This window comes from Trachypithecus francoisi, unplaced genomic scaffold, assembly GCF_009764315.1.
Source record: "Trachypithecus francoisi isolate TF-2019V2 unplaced genomic scaffold, Tfra_2.0 Lachesis_group3, whole genome shotgun sequence".
In the NCBI taxonomy this organism is placed as follows: domain Eukaryota; kingdom Metazoa; phylum Chordata; class Mammalia; order Primates; family Cercopithecidae; genus Trachypithecus; species Trachypithecus francoisi.
Genome location: NW_022681468.1, coordinates 25,809,319 through 25,831,935, shown reverse-complemented (window position 1 = coordinate 25,831,935; position 22,617 = coordinate 25,809,319). Strand labels below are relative to the sequence as shown.

At 40.7% G+C, this 22,617-nt stretch overlaps 1 protein-coding gene and 1 long non-coding RNA gene across 14 annotated transcripts in view; both read right to left on the bottom strand.

Moving 5' to 3' along the window:
- Window positions 1-22,617, bottom strand: part of STON2 (stonin 2) — a 187,816-nt gene that overhangs the window by 40,007 nt on the left and 125,192 nt on the right. The gene's annotated exons all lie outside the window — the stretch shown is intronic.
- Window positions 11,897-12,689, bottom strand: LOC117069238. Its single transcript, XR_004431463.1, has 2 exons — window positions 12,404-12,689; window positions 11,897-12,136 (listed from the first exon to the last, which is right to left on the bottom strand). It is a non-coding gene; the product is annotated as an uncharacterized LOC117069238 (long non-coding RNA).

The following is a 22,617-nucleotide window of genomic DNA, read 5'->3' as shown; positions in this document are numbered from 1 at the left end:
CACGCCTGTAATCCCAGGCTGAGGCAGGAGAATGGTTTGAACCCAGGAGGCAGAGGTTGCAGTGCGCCGTGATTGCGCCATTGCAATCCAGCCTGGGCTACATAGCGAGACTCCATCTCAAAAAAAAAAAAAAAAAAGAAAAGACATAGAAGGTTATAAATATGGAGACAGCATTCTTGGAATACTTGAATATATATTTACAGCTATATTAAACCAAAACTCTTCTATACCAACTATGGATCTGTGTTAAGAGTCTTGGTTACGTATCAGATGAAAGAGGTCATGGCTTTTTCAACGATCTCCTAAATACCAAAAGAACTTCTGAGAAAGGAAATGGCATCAAGTAACAACAGAATAGGGGAACGTGGAAAGGCTAGAACATTCTTGCACCTTTATATGTCCTGAAGTGACAGATGCCACTTAAGTGACTTGTCCCCCATTGTCCTTAGGGCCATAGGGTTAAGTATTCTTTGCCTCCAATGAAGATGGCTCAAGATTTAAGGCACACGGAATCTAAGGCACTCACATATGAATTCATTTCAAAGCACATTGGTTTTATAGATGTTCACATCACAAGTTCTAAAATAAGTAACAGTTTGTTTCTATAAACATCAAGAAATTAAATTTCTTAATAACTTTAAGAAACTAGTTATATGTTAGAAAATTTGGAAGGTGCAGAAGCACATACAATTAAAAGCACCTAAATCCTGCTGCTACCCCAGATAATCAATGTCACCATCATAATGTGTGTTTCCTTCAAGTAGTCTTACTCTATGTACACATTCATAAACATAAACAGTTCCACAACATAAGGATTATTCTGCATATCCAGTTATAGGGCCTACATTTTTTCCTTAGTATTTTGGGATGAGAGTTTTCGTAGGACAATATTTAAAACAGGCAGTGTGGAAGACAGTAAGTACAGTAGTTGTTGGCAACGTCTAACCAAGCTGTTAGTATGAGCATTATGTATGCTAAAACAGTTTGGAGGGCAGAGCATTAAATGCATTTAATTTTAGTACATATATGCAATGTCTGGCTGCCTCAGAGTGGGGAATACAGGATATGTGAAAAGTAATGAGAAAATGTGGTGCTAGATAGAGAACGATCAATGCTGATGATTTGTTTCATGAAGTAAATTTGATTCCTGTTGACATTTAAAGTCAGGGACTTCAGTAGACAAAAATGAGGTAATGGGATTAAGACTTCTATTTTCAAATCTGAAGATTCCTGCCTGGCTGTGACACACCATGAAATGTTGACAAACATGCTGCCCTCCACTCTAAAAATAGTAACCTTTGTGTCCTTCATTGAGGGCATTTCCTAGGGATAGGCTCGAACCTCCTTTGCAGCTACCTACACAGCGGACCGGCACATGTCTCTTTTTCTCTTTGTCTCTGTTTCTCTGCATATATGAGAGAAGTCAAGCAAAAGACGTAAAGGTGGAACTGTCTCCCCACTCATGGGCAAAAACCCTACTTAACTGCAGGGCAGGCTGCACAATATAAAACACAGAGGGTTGCTTCCTCAAAGACTTTTTAAGAACATGTACTGTATAGCACAGGAATTTCTATCCTACTTCAAGAGCAGACTGGCAAATACACGAGTCAGCATGCATTTGATAAATGCTGATGGCAAATAAAGAACAAATACTCCCTAAAATATTTAGAGAGGAAGAATGTAACAATCCTATCTAAAACCGTCTTAAGATTTCTGATTAAAATTGTGTAAGAGGAAATAATCACATACCATCTTCAGCTGCCTGGCAAAATTGAGCCAAGGAAAAAGATCTTTATGGTAGGAGTTTTTCTTTAAAGTGTTTAATTTGGGGTTGGATTCTCTAACCCTACAGGGCACTTGGGGACTTCTCGAGTGTGTCGGGCACTTTGGTGACTCCTGGAGTTGACTGTAGGTTTCAAGGCAGGAGAGGTAGCTGGAAGGAATGAAGGATAAAAATCTACCACCACTGCCTCCAAGACAAACAGTGGCCTGGTTGACCCTCACCAACCAGGTACTGTATGCCAGCTGGTCTGTCTACAGCTGTATCAAAATGATCTCATTTGATCCAAGAGACATCTATATGAGGTAAGTCTCCATTACCTCTATTTTAGTGAGGGGGACATGAAGGCACAGAGGTTAGGTGACACGGCCAAAGTTACAAAGCTAGTAAGAGGAAGAGCTAGGATCTGAACCCAAGAGGTCTGAGTTCGCAACCCTTAGTCTAAACCACTCTGGTATACTGCAGCATTTGGATTGTAGCTCTATGTTGTTAGAACTGTCCAATCTTGAGCAAATTTCTCAACTTCCGAGTCTGTTTCCTCACTTTTAAAGAGGATAATAATATTTCCTATGCCCCACAATATGGTTGTGAGGATCAAATAAGACATGTGAGTGCTATTGTAAAATAGGGCATGCTATACGATTCAAATTATTTTCATTATTACTAGTAAAAAATGATAAAGGAGTACTTATTCATTCATTTTGAGGTTTGAGGTTTGTTTTGCTTCATATAGTATAAAACTTTCTAACTTTAATTATCAATAGGAAGTAAGAAAATAACTGGCCAGCCGGGCACAGTGGCTCACGCCTGTAATCCCAGCACTTTGGGAAGCCGAGGCGGGCAGATCGCCTGAGGTCGGGAGTTCAAGACTAGCCTGACCAACATGGAGAAACCCCATCTCTACTAAAAATACAAAATTAGATGGGCTTGGTGGCGCATGCCTGTAATCCCAGCTACTCAGGAGGCTGAGGCAGGAGAATCGCTTAAACCTAGGAGGCGGAGGTTATGGTGAGCCGAGATCGTGCCATTGCACTCCAGCCTGGGCAACAAGAGCAAAACTCTGTCTCAAAAGAAAAATAATAATAATAACTGATATTTATTGCCATGCACATTAAATACTAAGAAAGAGGAGAAAATATTCCTTCTATCAGGAATCTGTAATTAGAAAGAAAAAAAGTAGTCAAATAGAGCTCCTTGTGGGAGCCCTATGATTCCAGTGATGAAGCCTATTCTCGATGCGGGTGCCCTTCCAGGAAGGAGAAATGAGCTATTAAGAATTTGTGGCTCTCCAGATAATGACTTCCTGTTTCACAAAAACAAAGCACAGCAGCTGGAAATAACAGTCTATCTCTGATCCCTATTCTACTTCCTACCGCTGTCATCCACAGACTAGTCTGAGGGAGGCTTCCTCTAGCTCCAGACCTTTAAAGCCTCAATTGCTTCAGACGGAAAAAAAAAAAAAAAATCACTGAATTTAAAAGCCAAACTTACTAAGAATTACCCCTGGGCAAAGTCACCCTGGACTCAGACTCCATCTGTTGGAAGTCATTAAATTCCCAAGCACGGCTGAAGTCCCTGATCTATACCACTGTCATAACACACACAATCTGTTGGTGTTTATTTTCCTGCTCTGGTAAGTTCCTAAGGAAGACAAACTAAAGAAAAGCATGTTGAACAGACCCATGCTAGGAGTTTCATCCAGGAAATTGAAGTTGGGACAGATGGAAAAATGAGCACCTTCTAAAATGAAATGATTAAAGGATCAACAGAGAAGTCCTTAGTCACCCACCACAAAATGGTTTGTGAATATGTTGCTCTCAGAGATTTAAGAAACACCCATATCCAAGCAAGGTGACTTGGATATTCTTTCAGAAAGACTTGGTAGAAATGCGTTTGAAGTGTATTAATCTGTAATCGAATTAATTATATAGAACTTTAAAACTTTTTTAAACACAATTCATCCATGTCACTAAAGAAAATTTAGAAAATACAGACAAGGGAACGAAATAAAAAGTACCCAAAGTCCCACCTTTACCACCAAAATAAGAGACATCTGTTTTGTTAAGAAGGTTAAATAAGGCCGGGCGCAGTGGCTCAAGCCTGTAATCCCAGCACTTTGGGAGGCCGAGACGGGCGGATCACGAGGTCAGGAGATCGAGACCATCCTGGCTAACACGGTGAAACTCCGTCTCTACTAAAGATACAAAAACTAGCCGGGTGAGGTGGCGGGCGCCTGTAGTCCCAGCTACTCGGGAGGCTGAGGCAGGAGAATGGCGTAAACCCGGGAGGCGGAGCCTGCAGTGAGCTGAGATCCGGCCACTGCACTCCAGTCCGGGCGACAGAGCGAGACTCCGCCTCAAAAAAAAAAAAAAAAAAAAAGAAGGTTAATAAAGGAAAAACTGAAAATAGCAACAGCCCAAAATGCTCATAAGTTAGCCACAGGGCTCAGGTGACACCAAACTGTATTTGGAACTAGAATCATGGTGGTCATTTTAAAATACATGCCTGGGCTTCTCTTAGGCAACTCTTTGGCATCCACTAGGAATATTGCAGAAGTTACCCATACATGCACAGAATTAATGTGTTATATAAAAAATACGTGAGACTATGTAGAAAAAGTATGGTAAAATTTAACTCACACTAGCTATAATAGGAATACTATTATCACCATACTAAGAATGGAAGGGAACTTCCTCAACCTGATAAAGGGCATATACAGGAAGAAAACCTCAGCTAACATTATAATGGTGAAACATTGAAAGTGTTCCTCCCAGTCTCACCTATTCAGCGTTGTAATGGAGTCCTTAGGCATTGCAATAAGGCAAGAAAAAGAAAAAAAAGAGTAAAAGAAAGAGATTGAGCCCTGTGGCTAACTTATGAGCATTTTGGGCTGTTGTTGTTTTCAGTTTTTCTTATCAACCTTCTCAACAAAAGTAAAAATAATTGTAAAACTGAATACAGCAAGGCCTCAGGATACAAAGTCTTTCTTTAAAAACTCAATTATATACTAAAATACTAGTAACAAGTAACTGGAAATAAGCCCTCTAAAAATATTGTTTACAATAGCATAAAAATATCAACTACATAGAAGTAAATTTAATAAAAGATGTGTAAGGCCTCTTCACTGTTGAGAGAAGTTAAAGAAGGCCTAAATAAATGGAGAGATTTCATGTTCATGGATTTGAAAACTCAAAATTGTTAAGATGGAAAATTTTATGAAATTGATCTATAGAATCAATACGATTCCAATAAAAACTCCCAGGCTTAAAAAACATTTTTTTTTTTTTTTTGATAGCTGGTCAACTTCTATCAAAGCCATCAATCACCAAGACAATCTTGAAGAAGAAAAATGTTGTAGGACTCACACTACCAAATTTCAAGATTGACTATAAAGTTTCAGGAATTAAGACAGTCTCATAGGAAAGACCAATAGGTTCATGGAACAGAATGAAGAGTGTAGAAGTAGACCCACGCATGCAAAGTCACTTGAGTTTGGGCAAAGATACCAAGGAATTCAATGGGAAAAAAAAGTTCTCAGTAAAATGTGCTGGAGCAACTAGATATCCACACAGAAAAAGTAGATCTTCACCTTTCCTTCTCTCTCTATCTAAAGATTAATCTGAAAGGGATCACAGATCTACATGAAAGCCAAAACTATAAAGCTTTAAGAGGAAAACATAGAAAAATATTGCCATGACCTTAGGGTAGGCAAGAATTTCTTAGGACACAAGAGGCACTAACCATAAAAGAAAAATATAAATAAACTGTACTTCATCAATTTATCAAGACATCATCAAAAAAGTTAAAAGGCAAGCCACTGATAAAAGACTTGTATCCAGAATACATAACTTCCACAAATCAATAATAAAAATACCAACCCCTCAATAGGCCACAACAAAACTATGTAAATGGCTAGATAGCACATGAAAAGGTGCTCAGCATCATCAGACACCAGCAACTGCAAATTAAGCTATAATGAGATCCTAAACACTCCCAGGATCATATCAAATGTGAACAAAGGTATAGAACAACTAAGATTCTCATGCATCATTGGTGAGGGTATAAAACGGTAAAATCACTTTTAAAAATGGTTTGGCAACCTCTAATAAATTTAAACATTGACCTACTTTATGACCCAACAATTCCACTCCTATGTTTGTTCTCAAGAGAAATGAAAAATATGTCTACAAATAGACTTGTTCAAGAATGTTCACAGCAGCTTTATTCATAAGAGTGAAAACCTGGAAGCATCCCAAATGCCTATCAATAGGAGAATGAATAAGCAAACAGTATCATATTAATATAATAGAATACCACTATAGCAATAAAAATAAATTGACTACTTATATATGCAACAACATGATGAATCTCATAACCATTCTCTGAATCTCAAAAGTTACTATTGCAGCATCATTTCCCCAGGTTTGATTCATTCATTTAATCTCACACCAACCCCATAAGGTAGATATTTTTATCCTTCAGCTTTAATAATAGAAATAATTAACAGAGAAAAAATAATATCCAAGATTATATTTTCTCATTCAGTATTTATTGAACATATACTATTTGTTACTAGGCAGTAAATCATGTCCCAAGAACATAATGTCAGCCAAAAAAGACACAAGATTTAAACTCAGCCCTTCCACACTACACAACACTGCCAGGTCCTATGACAAGCTAAATGTAAAAGAAGGAATAAGATTTTGTCACTGCCTTTAAGAAGTTCAGAGACTAGCAGAGGGAACAGGCAAATAAACCAACAACCACAATATAGCAAAAGCAATTACAATACAACACAAAGTGTTCTTATGGGTATATAAAAAGTGCTGTGTGAACCCAAAAGAGGACATGACCCGTAATTCTGTCTGGGATAGTTGAAGCCAAACTGGCAAAGGAGCTGACATTTCAGTTGGGTGATATACTAGCAGAGAGGATGTCTGAAGACACTGAGACAGATCGGAACGTGCTCAAGATTTGGAAGTAAATACACCTGGTTGGGATGCCAGCTCAGTATTCACATTTGTGAAATGTGAATAATTACTCAAAAACTTGAAGGGTTGTTGTGAGAACTGGAAAAAATACATGTAAAGAACTGAGTCCATGCAGAGGAAACTCAATTTTTAGTAGCTTTTAGTTTTTGAACAAGTAACGGTTATTAGTCATATTGCCAATATACGTCTCCTATTGTAGATTTGTCAATCCCCAGAAATGCTTGCTTCTCAGTACAATAATATTAAGTTTCTCAGTCTAAACAGCTTAGGCCTAGATCTTAAGCCCATGCTGATTTGCTAGCTTTGACCCCCCTCCTCACCTGAACATGACTCGAGCCCCAGTGCATAACATGACACTGTGCGCTGAGGAGAGTTGGCTGTCCCCAATCAGAGTGGTGTATTAGAAGGCTAGAGGCAAGGACACAAAACCATCAGGACTAATAGGAGTAGTAGCCACTCTGGACTGTGCCTGTCTGTGAAAAACCATTTAGAACAGCATTTATAAGCATGCACCATATCAGCTGCCCGCTCTGTGCCCAGCTTACAGCAATACTCACTGTAATCAGCATCAGATACCCCATCTGTCTACAAATTTCTGGAACAGAGGCTAACAGTAAGTGTTAAAGTCATCTAAGAGAGACAGTCTAATAAGCAAGGCCCCAAATGGCAGAACTTTCTCAAAACACACAGGCTCTTGCTGTAGTGATGGAAAGGCTCACTTGGATCCGAGATTTTAATATAGATAATGAAATAGGCTCAGTATCCCTTCTGAAGGTGCAGCAGGTTAGTGCTTCTGAATGTTAAAGCATTTATGCAACAAATCAGAAAGTGTTTGCAAGGCTGACTGGTTCTTTACTGACATTTCTAGTCAAACTAGACTCATTTTAGTAAGAGAATGACCATGGTGTCAGAATCCATGGTGGCAACTTCTGCTAACACATAGTTTTGCATGTAAAGTTGATTGCACGACAAACTGATGCAGAGGGTGTTTACATCATTTAATCATCAGAGACGACACTGCAAAAGGCTCTACAAGGAATATGATATGTCAAGAGACACCAGGCTTGCGCTGTGCCACCAACAGGCTGTGGGGGACAGTGGGAAAATTATATAAGATTTGTAAGCTTCAAGTCCCTCACCTATCAAATGGGATAATGATGCCTTGCAGGATGTTGTGAGAATTACACATGATGTGGGCAAGTACCCGACATGGTGCCGAACACAGAATGAACATTTAATGATTGTTTCTGCTATAATTAATGTCAGGCACTGCCATCTATAGTTTGGAGGGGCAGGACCAAGTAGAAAAATATTTGCTATGAGTTGATTGCTTTTGTTAAAAGGCTTTTAGACTAATTATATAGAATGGAGTTCAGTGAGGGTGTGTGTGTGTGTGTGTGTGTGTGTGTGTGTGTGTAAAAGAGATACAGAATGAATACAAATGAGAATGAGAATGAGAGAATGAGAGAATGTGTACTGGGTGAGTAGAGGATAAGCAGAGAGAAAGAAGGGAGGAGAGGGGTTTGGAAAGTAGCTTTCAGAAGAAACATGTCTACCTTATTATTAGACCAAAATATTTGAAGGGCAAGTCTTCAATGTGTTATGTTGTTTTACTTTTACTCTGTTTTCAGTCATTATTATATGCTCCGTCAGAGCCTGACACACAGCAGGCACTCGGTAAATATTTACTGAGCGCATACCTGGATCAACCATTGTGCGCACTTGCAGGTGTGGCTATGACTAAGCACAGAAAAAGGAAACCAACAGTGGTGGTGTGGGACAAGTGTCAAGCAGTGGCCCTGATAGGCAGAAGTGCTCTTTGCCCCGGTGGCTGAGTCACTGCACCACCACAGTGACACACTGCGACAGGTTCCATTCACAACATCAATACCGACATGAGGTCATTCTTCCAACAAAGCAATGAACCCCAGAGAGAGGCTCCAAATCTTAACACAGGAAGGGTCTGCCTCCGTTTGTCACTCTCTTCCTCAGTGAGCAGATCAGGTACATGAAATATTTTACTGTCCCATCCTGGACTGGATTTTGCCTTCATTAACCCTACGACAACCCAAGGGGAGGTATATTTACAGTTTATAGGTGAGGAAAATGAAACTCAGAGCTTATATAACATGCCTATGGTTAAATATCAACCAGGTTTCGAAACCAATGCCCTTTTAACCTCCTTGAAGTAGAACACATATACAGAAAAGTGCACATATCATAGCTCCATGTATTTTTACAGCTGGGCACATGCATGTAACCAGCACCCAGATCAAGAAACAGTTGCCTTTGTGCTCCTGACCAACCTCTTCCCCGATCATGAGTAACAACTATACTGACTTCTAACAACTGCATGAGTTTTGCCCAGAACACTCTAAACTACAGTAATCGCTTCTTCCACCAAATTCCTCTGATTTTCTTATTGGTATCACTCATTTGGAATTTTCCAATACTCTCTTGTAGGGCCAAACAGTTGTTCTTTTACATATCTCATCTTTCCAGTTATGATTAAAACCTCCTGGAGGCCAGGGTTTTGTACATTTTTAGATTTCCCCACACACCTAGTATGGAGCAGCCACTATAAAGTGTATGTACTTAAGAGTTATTTTCTGGTTACTGTGTATCTCACACTGTTTCAAGCACTTTACCTAGATTATCTCCTTTGATCCTTTCAACAACCCTGTGAGGTAGGTACTGCTATTATCTCCCTCTTACCTAAAGCACAAAAAAAAACAATTTGCCCAAGCTCACGCTGTTAGAGATGGAATCAGGGCCGGGCATGGTGGCTCATGCCTGTAATCCCAGCACTTTGGGAGGCCAAGGCAGGTGGATTGCTTGAGGTCAGGAGTTCAAGACCAGCCTGGCCAACATGGTGAAACCACGTCTCTACAAAAAATACCAAAACTTAGCTGGGTGTGATGAAACGGGCCTGTAATCTCAGCTACTCAGGAGGCTGAGGCACGAGAATTCCTTGAGCCTGGGAGGTGGGGGTTGCAGTGAGCCGAGATCGCGCCACTGCACTCTAGCCTGGGTGACAGAGTGAGACTGCATCGCAGAAAAAAAGGAAAGAAGGGAGAGAGGGATGGAATCAGGATTCAAACCCAGGCACTGTTACTTCAGCCTTTCTTGTTATTCTGTTCTGTTTTTGGCAAACTTTTTTTTTTTTTTTTTTTTTTGAGACGGAGTCTCGCTCTGTCGCCCAGGCTGGAGTGCAGTGGCCAGATCTCAGCTCACTGCAAGCTCCGCCTCCCGGGTTCATGCCATTCTCCTGCCTCAGCCTCCGGAGTAGCTGGGACTACAGGCGCCCGCCACCGCGCCCGGCTAGTTTTTTGTATTTTTTTAGTAGAGACGGGGTTTCACCGTGTTAGCCAGGATGGTCTCGATCTCCTGACCTCGTGATCCGCCCGTCTCGGCCTCCCAAAGTGCTGGGATTACAGGCTTGAGCCACCGCGCCCGGCCTTTTGGCAAACTTTTAAAAAAGTATAAAATACACAGAAAATAACATAAATCATAAGTTTAAAGTTCAATAGCTTTTTACAAAGTGAAGACACGTAAGTAATTCACTGTCTCAAAACACAGATCCCCAGAAGACCCCTTTGTACCCCCTTCCAATCCCTAACTGCCTCTTCCCCCAGGGTAACAATTCTTCTGATTCCTAACACCATACTGTAACTTGCTTGTTTTTGAACTTAGATAAATGAATTCATATAGTATGTTCTCTTTATGTTCATGAGATTCATTCATTTTATTGCATGTGATGTGTTAATTTGCATTTCTGTATTATATTCAATTGTGTGAATGTGACACAATTTATCCATGTTAGTGTCGATGAACATTTGAGAGCTAGGCTTCTACGAATGAATTTTTGTACATGCCTTTGATGCACACATGCTTGCTTTTGTCTTGGGTACCCAGGAGCAGAATTGCTCTGTCACTGGATATGCAAAGCGACTATACCAATTTACACTCCCACCCACTGTGTATATGTGTTCTGATTGTTCTACATTTTTACCAACACTTGATACTGCCTGTTATTTTCATTTTGGCTATGACGATGGGTGTGTGGTGTGTTATACTGTGGGTTTTACTGAACTTTCACTGATGAATACTGAACGTGTTTACCTTTTCATATGTTTACCGGCCATTTGGATAGCCTCCTTTGTGAAGTACCTTTTCAAGGCTTTTGTCCATTGGGTGGTCTGCTGTCTTCTTGTTGATCTGTAGAAGTTTTTTTATATATTCAGAATATGATTTCTTTGTCATTATGTATTTATTGCAAATATCTCCTCTTACGCTGCAGTTTGCCTTGAACTTTCTTAACGGTGGCTTTTGCTTAACAGATATTCTTAATTTACATGTGGTTTAATTCATCAATTTTGTCCTTTCTGGTTAGTCCTTTTTAGGTCTTGTTTAAGATCTATTTTTAAGGGACTTTCCTCATTAGAGATTGACTGGTGGGATTGTCAGTTGAGGTTCACCACCCTGATGCAGTCACATGCTAACCTAAATCAATGCAAAACTTGTTGCCTGGAATTTGGCTCTTTTGGAAAATGAAAATGAATCTGAAAATGGTTGCTCATTCATGAAGACAGTGGTACTCAGCAGAAACCAGCTACAAGTGCTTGACTGAGACCCAAGAGCTGCTCTAGCTCCAGCCTTTTCAGAGCTTGGTCTTTCTGCTTGATTATTTAACTTCCCCTTCAACTCTGTGAGCAGCCCCCACCCTCAACTTGTAATACACTCTCCTTTTTAATTTTTTTAAATTGCAACCAAAGAATCCTATTGATTCTTTTAAATCTCTCTCTCTATATACACACACACACACACACACACAATTTTATATATACACACACACACGTATATATGTATATATGTGTGTATATATACACACATATACACACACATATATATACACACATATATACGTGTATGTATATATATACACACACACATATATACTTTTTTTTTTTGAGATAGAGTCTTGCTCTGTCACCCAGGCTGGAGTGTAGTGGCATGATCTCAGCTCCCTGCAACCTTCACCTCCAGGGTTCAAGTGATTCTCGTGTCTCAGACTCTGAGTAGATGGGACTACAGGCGCCATATTCTCTTTTTTTTATTATTATTATTTTTGCTGTTTCCGACATTTATTTTTGAAAATTAGTCAAACATGTCGATACTCCAGTAAAGTAAAGCATTTGTAAACTAGATGTAATCATTTGTTTTCGTTATGAAAGTACTGCCAAAGTGTATTTTGTGAGCTGCAACCAGGTCGTTGAGAACACAGGCTCTGGAGCTGAGGCTTCAATTCTAATTCCACCGCCAACTTGGGAGCCCTTGGACACATTCCTTCACTTCTCTTTGGTTCCTGACACTTAAGTACTCAAAGAATGCTGGCTCACATTACAGAACCCAAAGGCTTATCCTTTTCGTTTATAAGGGTATTAAAACGAAATCGCAACCCAAGGAGCATCTGTACTTTTAAGAGGAACTGGGCACAGCAAAATAGCATCTTCCTAGTCTAACAGTGAGACCACACTCACAGAGGACAAATTTCATCAAGAACGACTTCTCACGCCCAGACATCTCATTTTAAGCCCCTGCGGCAAGGGAAATCAAGCATGAAGACACACACTCCCTGTTTTCTTCAGCACTGAGATCACCGGTTCCCTCCTTTCCACGCCGCGGCTCCCTCGGCTCAGAGCCACATGGAACTATGAAAATCCGCACGCGGAGCATAAGTCCCCAGAACCAGAGCAACCACAGTTGCATCATAGCAGAAGGACCTCTTTTATAGCATCAGCAGTGGGACAGTCAGTGCCGAGATTTCCTAGCAGAGGACAGTCGACAAACACCGCCACAGACCAGTACCAGCGTTCCAACCCAAGAACTTTTTTCGCGCCTCTCTTTTTTTTTTTTTAAGAGATAGAGTCTGTTGTACAGGACGGAGTGCAGTGGCAATTCACAGGTGTGATCATGGCACACTACAGCCTGGAACTCCTGGGCTTAAGTGATTTTCCTGCCTCAACCTCTCAAGTAGCTGGGACTATAGGTCTATGCCACTGTGCCTGGCTGATGTTCTCTATTTTAATATATGGCACTAAGCACAGACTTAAAGTCTGATCAGTCACACTGTCCAAACAAGAAATTTCACCTTCATGGAATTCAGTCCTCATCCTTTCACGACTGCAGGATGACTTCCTGACTTCCCCAGAGATGGTTCTGCCTTGACACCACATTAGGAAAAACAATGGCATTTTCATCTCACTGGCTCTTAGGGAAATAAAGAAGAGGAAATCGAGTTAAAACGGAGCATCGTCCAATAAAGCAGACAATTAAAAAATGCAATAGGACATTAACCCTTTAACAAATTAGCAAGCAAAGTCAGCTCTGCAGCTGTGCCCAAGCAGGATAATTACTATCTTTCTTTTAGCTGGCACTATAGCAGCAAGCACTGATTATTTAAATGGGGAGCAAACAATAATTTGGTTGGAATATTATTTAAATAATGAGCACTCCTAAAAATCAAGTTTATCATGAATAGCAAGCATGGGGAGGTGCACACCTATAGAAACTCTGACTGCTATAAATGGAAGGGTGTTTGGGGAATCATCTCAGTGATCACTCCTTTAGATCCTCTACATTTCATAAGATATGAGCACAGGCCAGAATTAACAAAAGAGATTTAAAAAACAGAAAGAAATTACGCCTTCAAGTGAGTCTGAGCTGGTGAGCCATGCACAGATTGCACTGATGCAATTATAACATTAGGCACTTCCGGATTGCAGCTTTTGGAAGCATTTCAGAATGGGCAGTGGTATCTTCAGCAGGAACTAAGCAGTGGAAAACCTTCATTCCTTGAGGTTGATTGAGTGTAATTTTTCGAAACAGTCAAAACTCACTTGGACTCAAAGCTAGTGAGTAAATTTCTATAAATTTATTTTCTTTCTGAAAAAGGGACAATACAAAAGAGCATGTAAAACCCTGGGCTTCAGAGTTTTTTAGAGAAATCTGGAATCCAATGACATTGGCTGGTATGTGATTTTGAATAGAAAAGCCTAGTTGAGCCTCAATTTTCTTATACATGAGAAAGAATTAATAGTCTACAGTTGACCCTTGAACCACACAGGTCTGAACTGCACTGGTCTGCTTATATGCAAATTTTCTTCTGCCTCTGCTACCCTAGACAAGCCCTCCTCTTCCTCAGCCTCCTCAACATGAAGGAGACGAGGATGATAATCCACTTACACTTAATGAACAGTAATATATTTTCTCTTTCTTATGCTTTTCTTAATAACATTTTCTTTTCTCTAGCTTACTTTACTGTAAGAATGCAGTCTGTAGTATATATAACACAAAAAATATGTGTTAATCGACATTTTATGTTATTGGTAAGACTTCCAGTCAACAGTCGGCTATTTTAGTAGTTACGTTTTGGGGGAGTCAAGTTATATGTGGATTTTCTACCGCGTAGGGGTGGCATTCCTAACTCCCGTGTTGTTCAAGGGTCAACTGCATCTGATGAGCATGGTTAATAATCAGGTAATATATTTGAAGCTGTTATATCTTTATCTTTTATTAGGAGGTAGAAGCTAAAGAGGAATGGCTTTTGTCTATTCAATATCAATGGGTTCTGAAAGGACTTCCCAAAGAGAAATGTATGTTTGAAACATTGTCATTAGACTTACCTGCTCTGGATTTATGCAATCTAGCTCAGACTCAGAAATTATTATTATTTTTTTTTGAGACAGAGTTTTGCTCTGTCACCCAGGCTGGAGTGCAGGGATGCAATCTCAGTTCACTGCAACCTCTGTCTCCTGGGTCCAAGCAATTCTCACGCCTCAGCCTCCCAAGTAGCTGGGATTACAGATGCCCACCACCATGCCCAGCTAATTTTTGTATTTTTAGTAGAGATGGGGTTTTGACATGTTGGCCAGGCTTGTCTTAAACTCCTGACCTCAGGTGATCCACCCGCCTCAGCTTCCCAAAGTGCCGGGATTACAGGCATAAGCCACCGCGCCCAGCCTAGAAATTATTTTTTAAAAGAACACTGAGCAGACAAAACCTAATCCCAGAATTCTACGTGCTGAAGGTGGGGCATTTATTCAAGGGTGTCCCTCTTGGTGTCTAATAAGGCCTGGCCACTCATGCTACAACTCGGGAGCGAAGAAGAGAGAGCAGCTTTTGGTGCGAGGGAGAATGAAAGAACTGAGGGAGGAAACAGAAATTCTCAAAAGACAACCAGATTCACCCAGAGGACATGGTTTTACCCATAGATATATAAACACTGAAGGGTTGTGGGAGGATTAGAGAAAGAAAGGCTGCTTTAAAAGGCTGTGTCTTCAATATTCTAAAGGGCAGGCCAGCTAGGGAGAACAGGCTGGGCTTCTGATAGGAGTGCTTTATTTGGTTCAGCAACTAGATTAACCTTTCCCTGGTGTTTGCCTAAAATCTTGCTTTGCCCTGCTTCTGTGAGAATGGAAATAGGTTGTCAAAATTCTAAAAAAGAAAAAAAAAAATCTCATTACTTTGACCCCTGAGCCTCAGTATCCTTATCAATAAATGAGGGAAATCATACTAAACTCACAGTACTATGCAAATTAAACAAGATCTCATGAAAAGCATTAATTACACTGGCCTATGGCAGTTGCTTGACAGATAACAGTTATTGTTATTATTGGCTTTAAACAAATAAGGAGGTACCAAATATTAGATCTGAACTATTAAAAAAGATAATCTATAGATAGAGAAAAAATTTAGTCTGTATAATTCTAGAATTTGCTAAGTCTTGGTTTGAACAATAGCGGTTATATCTTGAATGTATATTTATTGCCTCCAAATACTTTATACCTTCCCATTTATTTACATATACTTTAAAGTTTTACTTAGTTATGAGAATTTTTTAAATCACTTAATTATCCTTGAGAAAACCTATTAATAAATCCCTAGGTCTAACACTCTGCAAATCTGACCCTTCCTTGGAATTGCAGAACTAGAGGATGAGGTTTCACTATGAAACACTGTTTCTAGACAATCCCTAGAGCCATGCAGGTAGCTTTGGAATCATATTTTGTTTTGATCATGATTATGTATCTAAGGGCACAGGGTGTGGGGAGGAGCTACCCTAAAGAGGGAAAAAACAGGAACCATTCTTTCTGTCATCACTGCCTCTTCCAAATAATAGACAAGGCATGTATTTCCTGTGGAGAGTTAGGGATAACGTGCCAAAGACAGGAAGAGACTGGGCCAGATGTGGTGGCATCTTATTTTGAGAATCCTCTGCACAGATGACCACTCTTGTATTTCAAGACAGCAGCTCTCAAACAGTTTTATGTTCATGGTCACTTTAGAAGAGTAACGGGTTAAGAGATCATATATATGCAGGACTCTGAATTAGGGCTGGGAGACCCCCCCTTCTGCCACTCAGAAAATTCATTATTTAATACCCCAGGAATCGATTTCCACATTTTAAAGTGAGGGGACTGGATTAGATGATCCTGAATTCATCCTGTCTTCAAAACCCTAAAATTCATATATATTCTCCTTCTACTTTATATAATGAAAGACAACAATGTAAGTCACCCAACTTTGGCCAGGATGAATTAAGAATATTATACTGCTTTTGATAAGACACAAATAAAAGACATAGTAAAATAAAAGTTCACATTAAAGATAAAATGTATATAAATATAGTGTCATCCTGCAGTCACTGCCAGGAGAGCTGCCTGCTTGTTTTGTGATGTGCCTGCTTGTCATACACTTTTTCTCTGGCACAGAACAGTAACTGTGAACCCTCAAAATAGGTCATTTAATTTCAACCTATGAATAATTAAGACAATCTAGAGGTGCAGATAGATGGACCAGTGTGAGTAGCATCTCCTCCCCATTCAAGGTGGTCAACATGTGAGTGGCTGGCAGCATTAGGAACAGGCAGTAAGGTTTATGTAGTACTGAGAAGTCTAACTGCCCTCCAAATAGCTGAGTATCCAGATGTTATTCATGAACTAATTGTGGCTAACATTTATTGAGGACTTACTATATGCCAGGCCCTAAAATGATGTTTTATATACATATCTCGTTTAATACTCAATTTTCTCTATTTTGTGTACCAGGACACCCTGCTGCATTGCACTGACATCTCTTTTACAGCAGAGGTGGACAGGAAACCTCCTGTTTCCTCTCCCCTGTGCCCTCTTTCCAGGTCCAATGATTCACATTCCTTCCCCTCAAGCCTGAACGTCCAGAGGGAATGGAGCGTTTAGGAAGTTTGGTATTTGACCTGTTCTTTGACTTTTCATAGGTGATATCCCCTACGTGCAAAGGATTTGAGGACTACTTCTCTGTCTTCTATGGTGAGTCAACGGGTGCCACTGATATCCCTCGAGTTCTTGTTCCCTATTAGGCATCAGTGCACAGGGTAGGTTTGAGCTAGAATTTGAGCTAAACGGTAAGTATATGGACTTGGAGAAGATGGGAAAGTAAGCCTGGGACTTAGATGACCACTTCTTGCACAATAGAGCTGAATTTATATTCTTGTTTGTATTGCACCTAGTATTATACCCAGCCACCAACAGGTTAAGAAGCAGTATAATATACCAGAAAGAACAGTGGAATAGGAGGCAGGAGAAGAGTATGGGAATAGGTCTCTACCCCCCTCATTCCTGCCTAATTATCTCTGCTGTGCTCTGCTCTGCTCGCCTCTCCTCCTCACGGAGGCTCCTCCTATTCCAACAGAACCCCTGATATTGAGAAGTACCAAATGTCACAAGGGGTGTTTCTAATGTGAGAAGGGTAAAGGAGAAAAGGCTGAGTATCTCTGGCAAGGTATCTATTAAATGCAGTAACACTTTAAAAAATCATACGATGAACCAGGTACTGTCAAAAAAAGATTTCTTAGATGATCTTATTTCCTTCTCACAAGAATCCTATGACAGAGACATTCTATTAACTCCACATAAAATTGAAGAAAATGAGGCACAAGGGTTAAATAACATGGCTGCTAGTTGTACAGTTAGAAAGTGGCAGAGCTGAGATTTAAGAGAGGCTTTGCCACTGAAAAGAAAGGGGTTTACTTTGTAAATAATTCTGTTGAAATGTTATTTATGTCCCACAGGTCTGGAAAGAAGCAGATCCCTAGAGAACAAAGAGAATGCTTATAGGAGACTTTCTCTGGAAATGAGTCAGGGGACATGAGATAGGAAAACACCATATTCATACATATTACTTATGTTTTGCATTTTTTTGTAAATGAAGGGTTGGCCAATTAATATTGCCCAATGAGACATGTGAGTCTTATGGTTTGGCTGCTTGTCAACCCAACACAATTATTTCCTGGTCTTTAGCCAACACAGCATGTCTCTTCAGCAGTAAGTGAATAAGCAGAATGGGCCTCTGTGTGTGTGTGCACAGGCACACGCTTGTGTGTGTAGCATGTGCGCAGCATAGGTGTAAAGCCTGCAGGCACACCTTGCATTCTCAGCTAAAATTCCTTCTCTCTCATAAGAAGAGAGATTATATGATTGTCTTAGTCATTTTCTTTTCATGAAATGGCTCTGGGACGGATAGAGTCTGCTGGGATCTAAGCTCCCAACTGGACCAGGCAAGCATAAAAAGGCAGGCTACTAACACCCACCGTGTCTGTGGGTGCCGGCAAGAAGGGACCTCTGACTACTATGCAGAGAAAGCCTGTCTTTGGCCATTAAAGCTAAGCTCTTAAGGAGAGGAGTCAGAAAAACTTTTACTGGTCTTACCTGCCCATACTCTCTTATCTACACCTGTCCTCAAGGTAACGCAAAGAGGCTGCTTCACTTCTTGAAGGCAGACAGCTTATGCTTTCTACTGAAACTTAATTTACGTAGTAAAACTCCCCTAAACTACTTCCTCTATAAATTGCAAACACAGAAAGAATAAAAGAAGTTGTACCTTCTAATTCAATCAACTTCCCCTCAAGTCTCCTGTACCTGGCAGATGAACTCCAACCTAAGACATTCTCCCTCTTTCCTCCCAGCATTTACACTTAGCCTTGCTGCTTAAAATCAAATTGCCCTTCATTGTTTAAACATAATGGGTATAACGGCTAGCTCTGGTTTCATGATGCATTTGCTTGTATTGACCATAACTACTGGTTTGCAAGAACCTGCCAATCCTTTTGAAAATTAGTAATTTTTTGAAAGCAAAATATTTTATGCAATACAGACCACTTTTTGTGTGCATATAATCATCTTTTGGTAGCAAACTGTGCTATTACACAACACTGCTGCTAAGAATTCTAAGAAACATGTCCTTGCTTGTAAGGCTTGGCAGTCAAACAAGAAGGACCCTTACAGGCAAACTAATTAAAAGGGCAAAGCCCCAGGTTTTCATTGCTCTTCTTGTCATCGTGCTCCTGGTACTCCTCTCTTCCTACCTCTTTCTTTCTCTTTTTGTCTACAATTTCCATTGTATATACTATCTACTATAATCTCCTTCCAGGGCCTGGCCTCATTCCGTGGTTTCTGTCACAAAAGACTTATCAGTCCAGTCAAGGAAAATCAAAACCTATCTAGTGATCAGATCAAAGACAAGAACCCAGGGAGTTTTGTTTTGGTTGAATTTCCAGTAGCATATTTTGGGTCGGAGGGGTAGATAATAAAGGACGAGAAGAAAAACAGAAAGTAATCTTAAGATCCTTGGCCGGGCGCCGTGGCTCAAGCCTGTAATCCCAGCACTTTGGGAGGCCGAGACGGGCGAATCACGAGGTCAGGAGTTCGAGACCATCCTGGCTAACACGGTGAAACCCCGTCTCTACTAAAAAATACAAAAAAGCTAGCCGGGCGAGGTGGCTGGCGCCTGTAGTCCCAGCTACTCGGGAGGCTGAGGCAGGAGAATGGCATAAACCCGGGAGGCGGAGCTTGCAGTGAGCTGAGATCCGGCCACTGCACTCCAGGCCGGGCAACAGAGCGAGACTCCGTCTCAAAAAAAAAAAAAAAAAAAGATCCTTGAGGACAGAGACTGTGATATAATCATCTTTAGACCCTCCACAAAGCCTGACACAGCACCTTCTGTCGTTCAGTGACTGTTTACTGCACGACTCCTACATGCAGATACGATAGTGAACAAAACAGATTGGGTGCTTGCTTCACAAGTCTTCAGTCTCACAGTGAGAGACAAAATTGATTTAAAAAAAAAAAAAAAAAAGTCAGGCCGGGCATGGTGGCTCGTGCCTGTAATCCCAACACTTTGGGAGGCCGAGGCAGGTAGAACACTTAAAGTCAGGAGTTTGAGACCAGCCTGGCCAACATGGTGAAGCCCCATCTCTACTAAAAATACAAAAATTAGCCAGGTGTGGTGACGGGTGCCTGTAAGCCCAGCTAACCAAGGGGCTGAGGCAGGAGAATCGCTTGAACCCAGGAGGCGGATGTTGCAGTGAGCCAAGACTGCGCCACTGCACTCCAGCCTTGGTGACAGAGCGAGACTCCGTCTCAAAAAAAATACACACACACACACCAATGAAACAGATCATTCATTACAAAGTGTGGTTAAGTATGATGAAAGAAAATAACAGATTTATTAGGGAACATACACTGGGAGTCCTGATCTAGCCTGAGGTTCAAGGAAGGCTTCTCTGATGAAGCAACACTGAAGCAGAGAGGTGATGTGGTGTGTGATTAAGGGTTAGGGAAGAAGTAAGCAACAGAGCCTTCCAGTGACTTGCAAATTATAAGACTTCAATGAAGGAAAGCCTGTTCTACTTTTAAAACAACTGGAATCCTGCTTTTTCGCATGTAGGAAGAGATGTAAGACAAATCCTGGAAATCTTATCCAAGTCTTTCATTTTACATATAATGAAATTAAAATCCCCATATGAGCTGGCCAAGGCCACTTCCTGGTAGGACCAGACGTCCAGGCTTCTGGTGTCCAACCCAGTGCCCTTTTGACTACACTGCCACAAGAACGGCGGTTTCAGTGGCCACACAAACTTCAAGGCAGTGATGAGGGCCCTTGAAACTTACACAAGATGAAAGGGTTTATCCTATATTCAAATGGTCTATAGTGGGATAAAGATAAAAGCTTTGAAAAATTGAATTCTGTGCTGTGTGTGAAGAAAGGCTCAATATGTCCAGGTATTTTTGACCAAGATGTATTTGTAAACCAGCAACAAAGAGTGAACCAGGCAGATTTTCCTGCCAGCATGCAAAGTGAAAACAAGATGGAGATGTGATCATGGTACTGTGGCAAAGTGATCCATCAATCCAAAGTGACAGTTAAGGCCTATTGATTTCATGCATTAACCCAATTAGCCCTAAGCTCTGATTATCACCACACCTGAGCCTTCCCTGCCACTTACAGAGATCACAAGACACAGGCCTGAGTAATAGGCCAGGCATTTTATTACATGCTGTGAAGCCCCCTGGGAACTTAATACCGTTTAAGCAACTTTCCTCTGTAGCTTACTCATGTTCTTCTCTTTACAACACTGCTACACCAAATAAAAATAATACCTCGTTTTTTTTGTTTTGTTTTTTTAGAGACGGCGGTATTACTCTGTTGCCCAAGGTGGAGTGAAGTGGCATGGCTCACTGCAGCTTTGAACTCTTGGGCTCTAGGAGTCCTCCCACCTCAGCCTCCCAAAGTGTTAGGATTACAGGTGTGAGCCACCACGCCTCGCCTAACACCTCCATTTTGCATTCTTGGTTAACTTTTCCTTCTCAGTAAACAACGAAGATACAGAGTTGGTTAGAAGAATGGTAAATGCAGAGGAAAACCTACATTCTGGTCCATTCTGGCATCTCCAAATTTAGAAGTGAACACAGGCAAGAGATTTTACTATCACTCTATTTGCTAAGCAATAATAGTAAGAGAAAGTTTGTGAAATGTTGCCAGGGTTACATCTCAGAAGAGAGGCCTCGTTTAGAAGACAGAAAAAGATGCTACCGACTACAGATGAAACCTTAATTCCTTCCTCATTCAACACCTCTTCAAGGGACAAAAGACTGGAAATGTCTCTCCAATAAAAACAAGATCTCTCTCTGCCTTTCCATGATTCTTAGCCCCTGTTTTGTGCTGTCTCTTTGTCTCCAAAAAGAAGCTGCTTTATTGAAACATCATAGGAAAAACAGTTGTCCCCCCAGACAATGAAGTTGCCTGCATGCAGGCATTTCCAGTGTAGGCAGGCGACAATACTGGCAGAATTCTCAACCTGTTGCTATAGTAGCAGAAAGAATGTGATTCCAGCAGCTCTGCTGAGATCCATATCCAAATCCCTCCTGCTCCTGCAGAGAACATTAACCCTTCACTGTCCTTTCTCAGGGGCAGAAACACCTGGGAGGAATCCCAAATTTTTCTTATGAGCTGGGTGCTGTAGTCTTAGCATTTGCTCATTCACTCTTTCAGTACCTACTTAGGCTCTATCATGCTGGCTCCCAGGTTTTAAGTGGTAAATAGGGCAGATATGGCCCTTGGCATTGAGCAAGAAGAGGAGGAGGATATGAAATTATTGCTCAAATAACAATATATTATGTAGCATCTGTGTATATGGGAGATACATGAGATTTACAGCAAAAACATCACCAGAAAGGTGACAACCTATCCAAGATAACCAGCTTATCTATGAGTTGTAACAGACCCTATATATTCTGGGCCATTACAATTATTTGATTGTTTGCATGTGATAATTGGAGAAAAATACCATTAGAAATGCCTGCTCCAATCATAGCATGTCTCCTACAAAACATTAGTTAAAACATGTTGTTTAATTACACCAATTTTTTCACATAAAACAGAAATAGTATAATCTGTCAGGGAACCACTGCTGAACATGAGGTTATGATCCCTCATTTATAGTCACCAGGCAACAGAAATGGCAGGTGA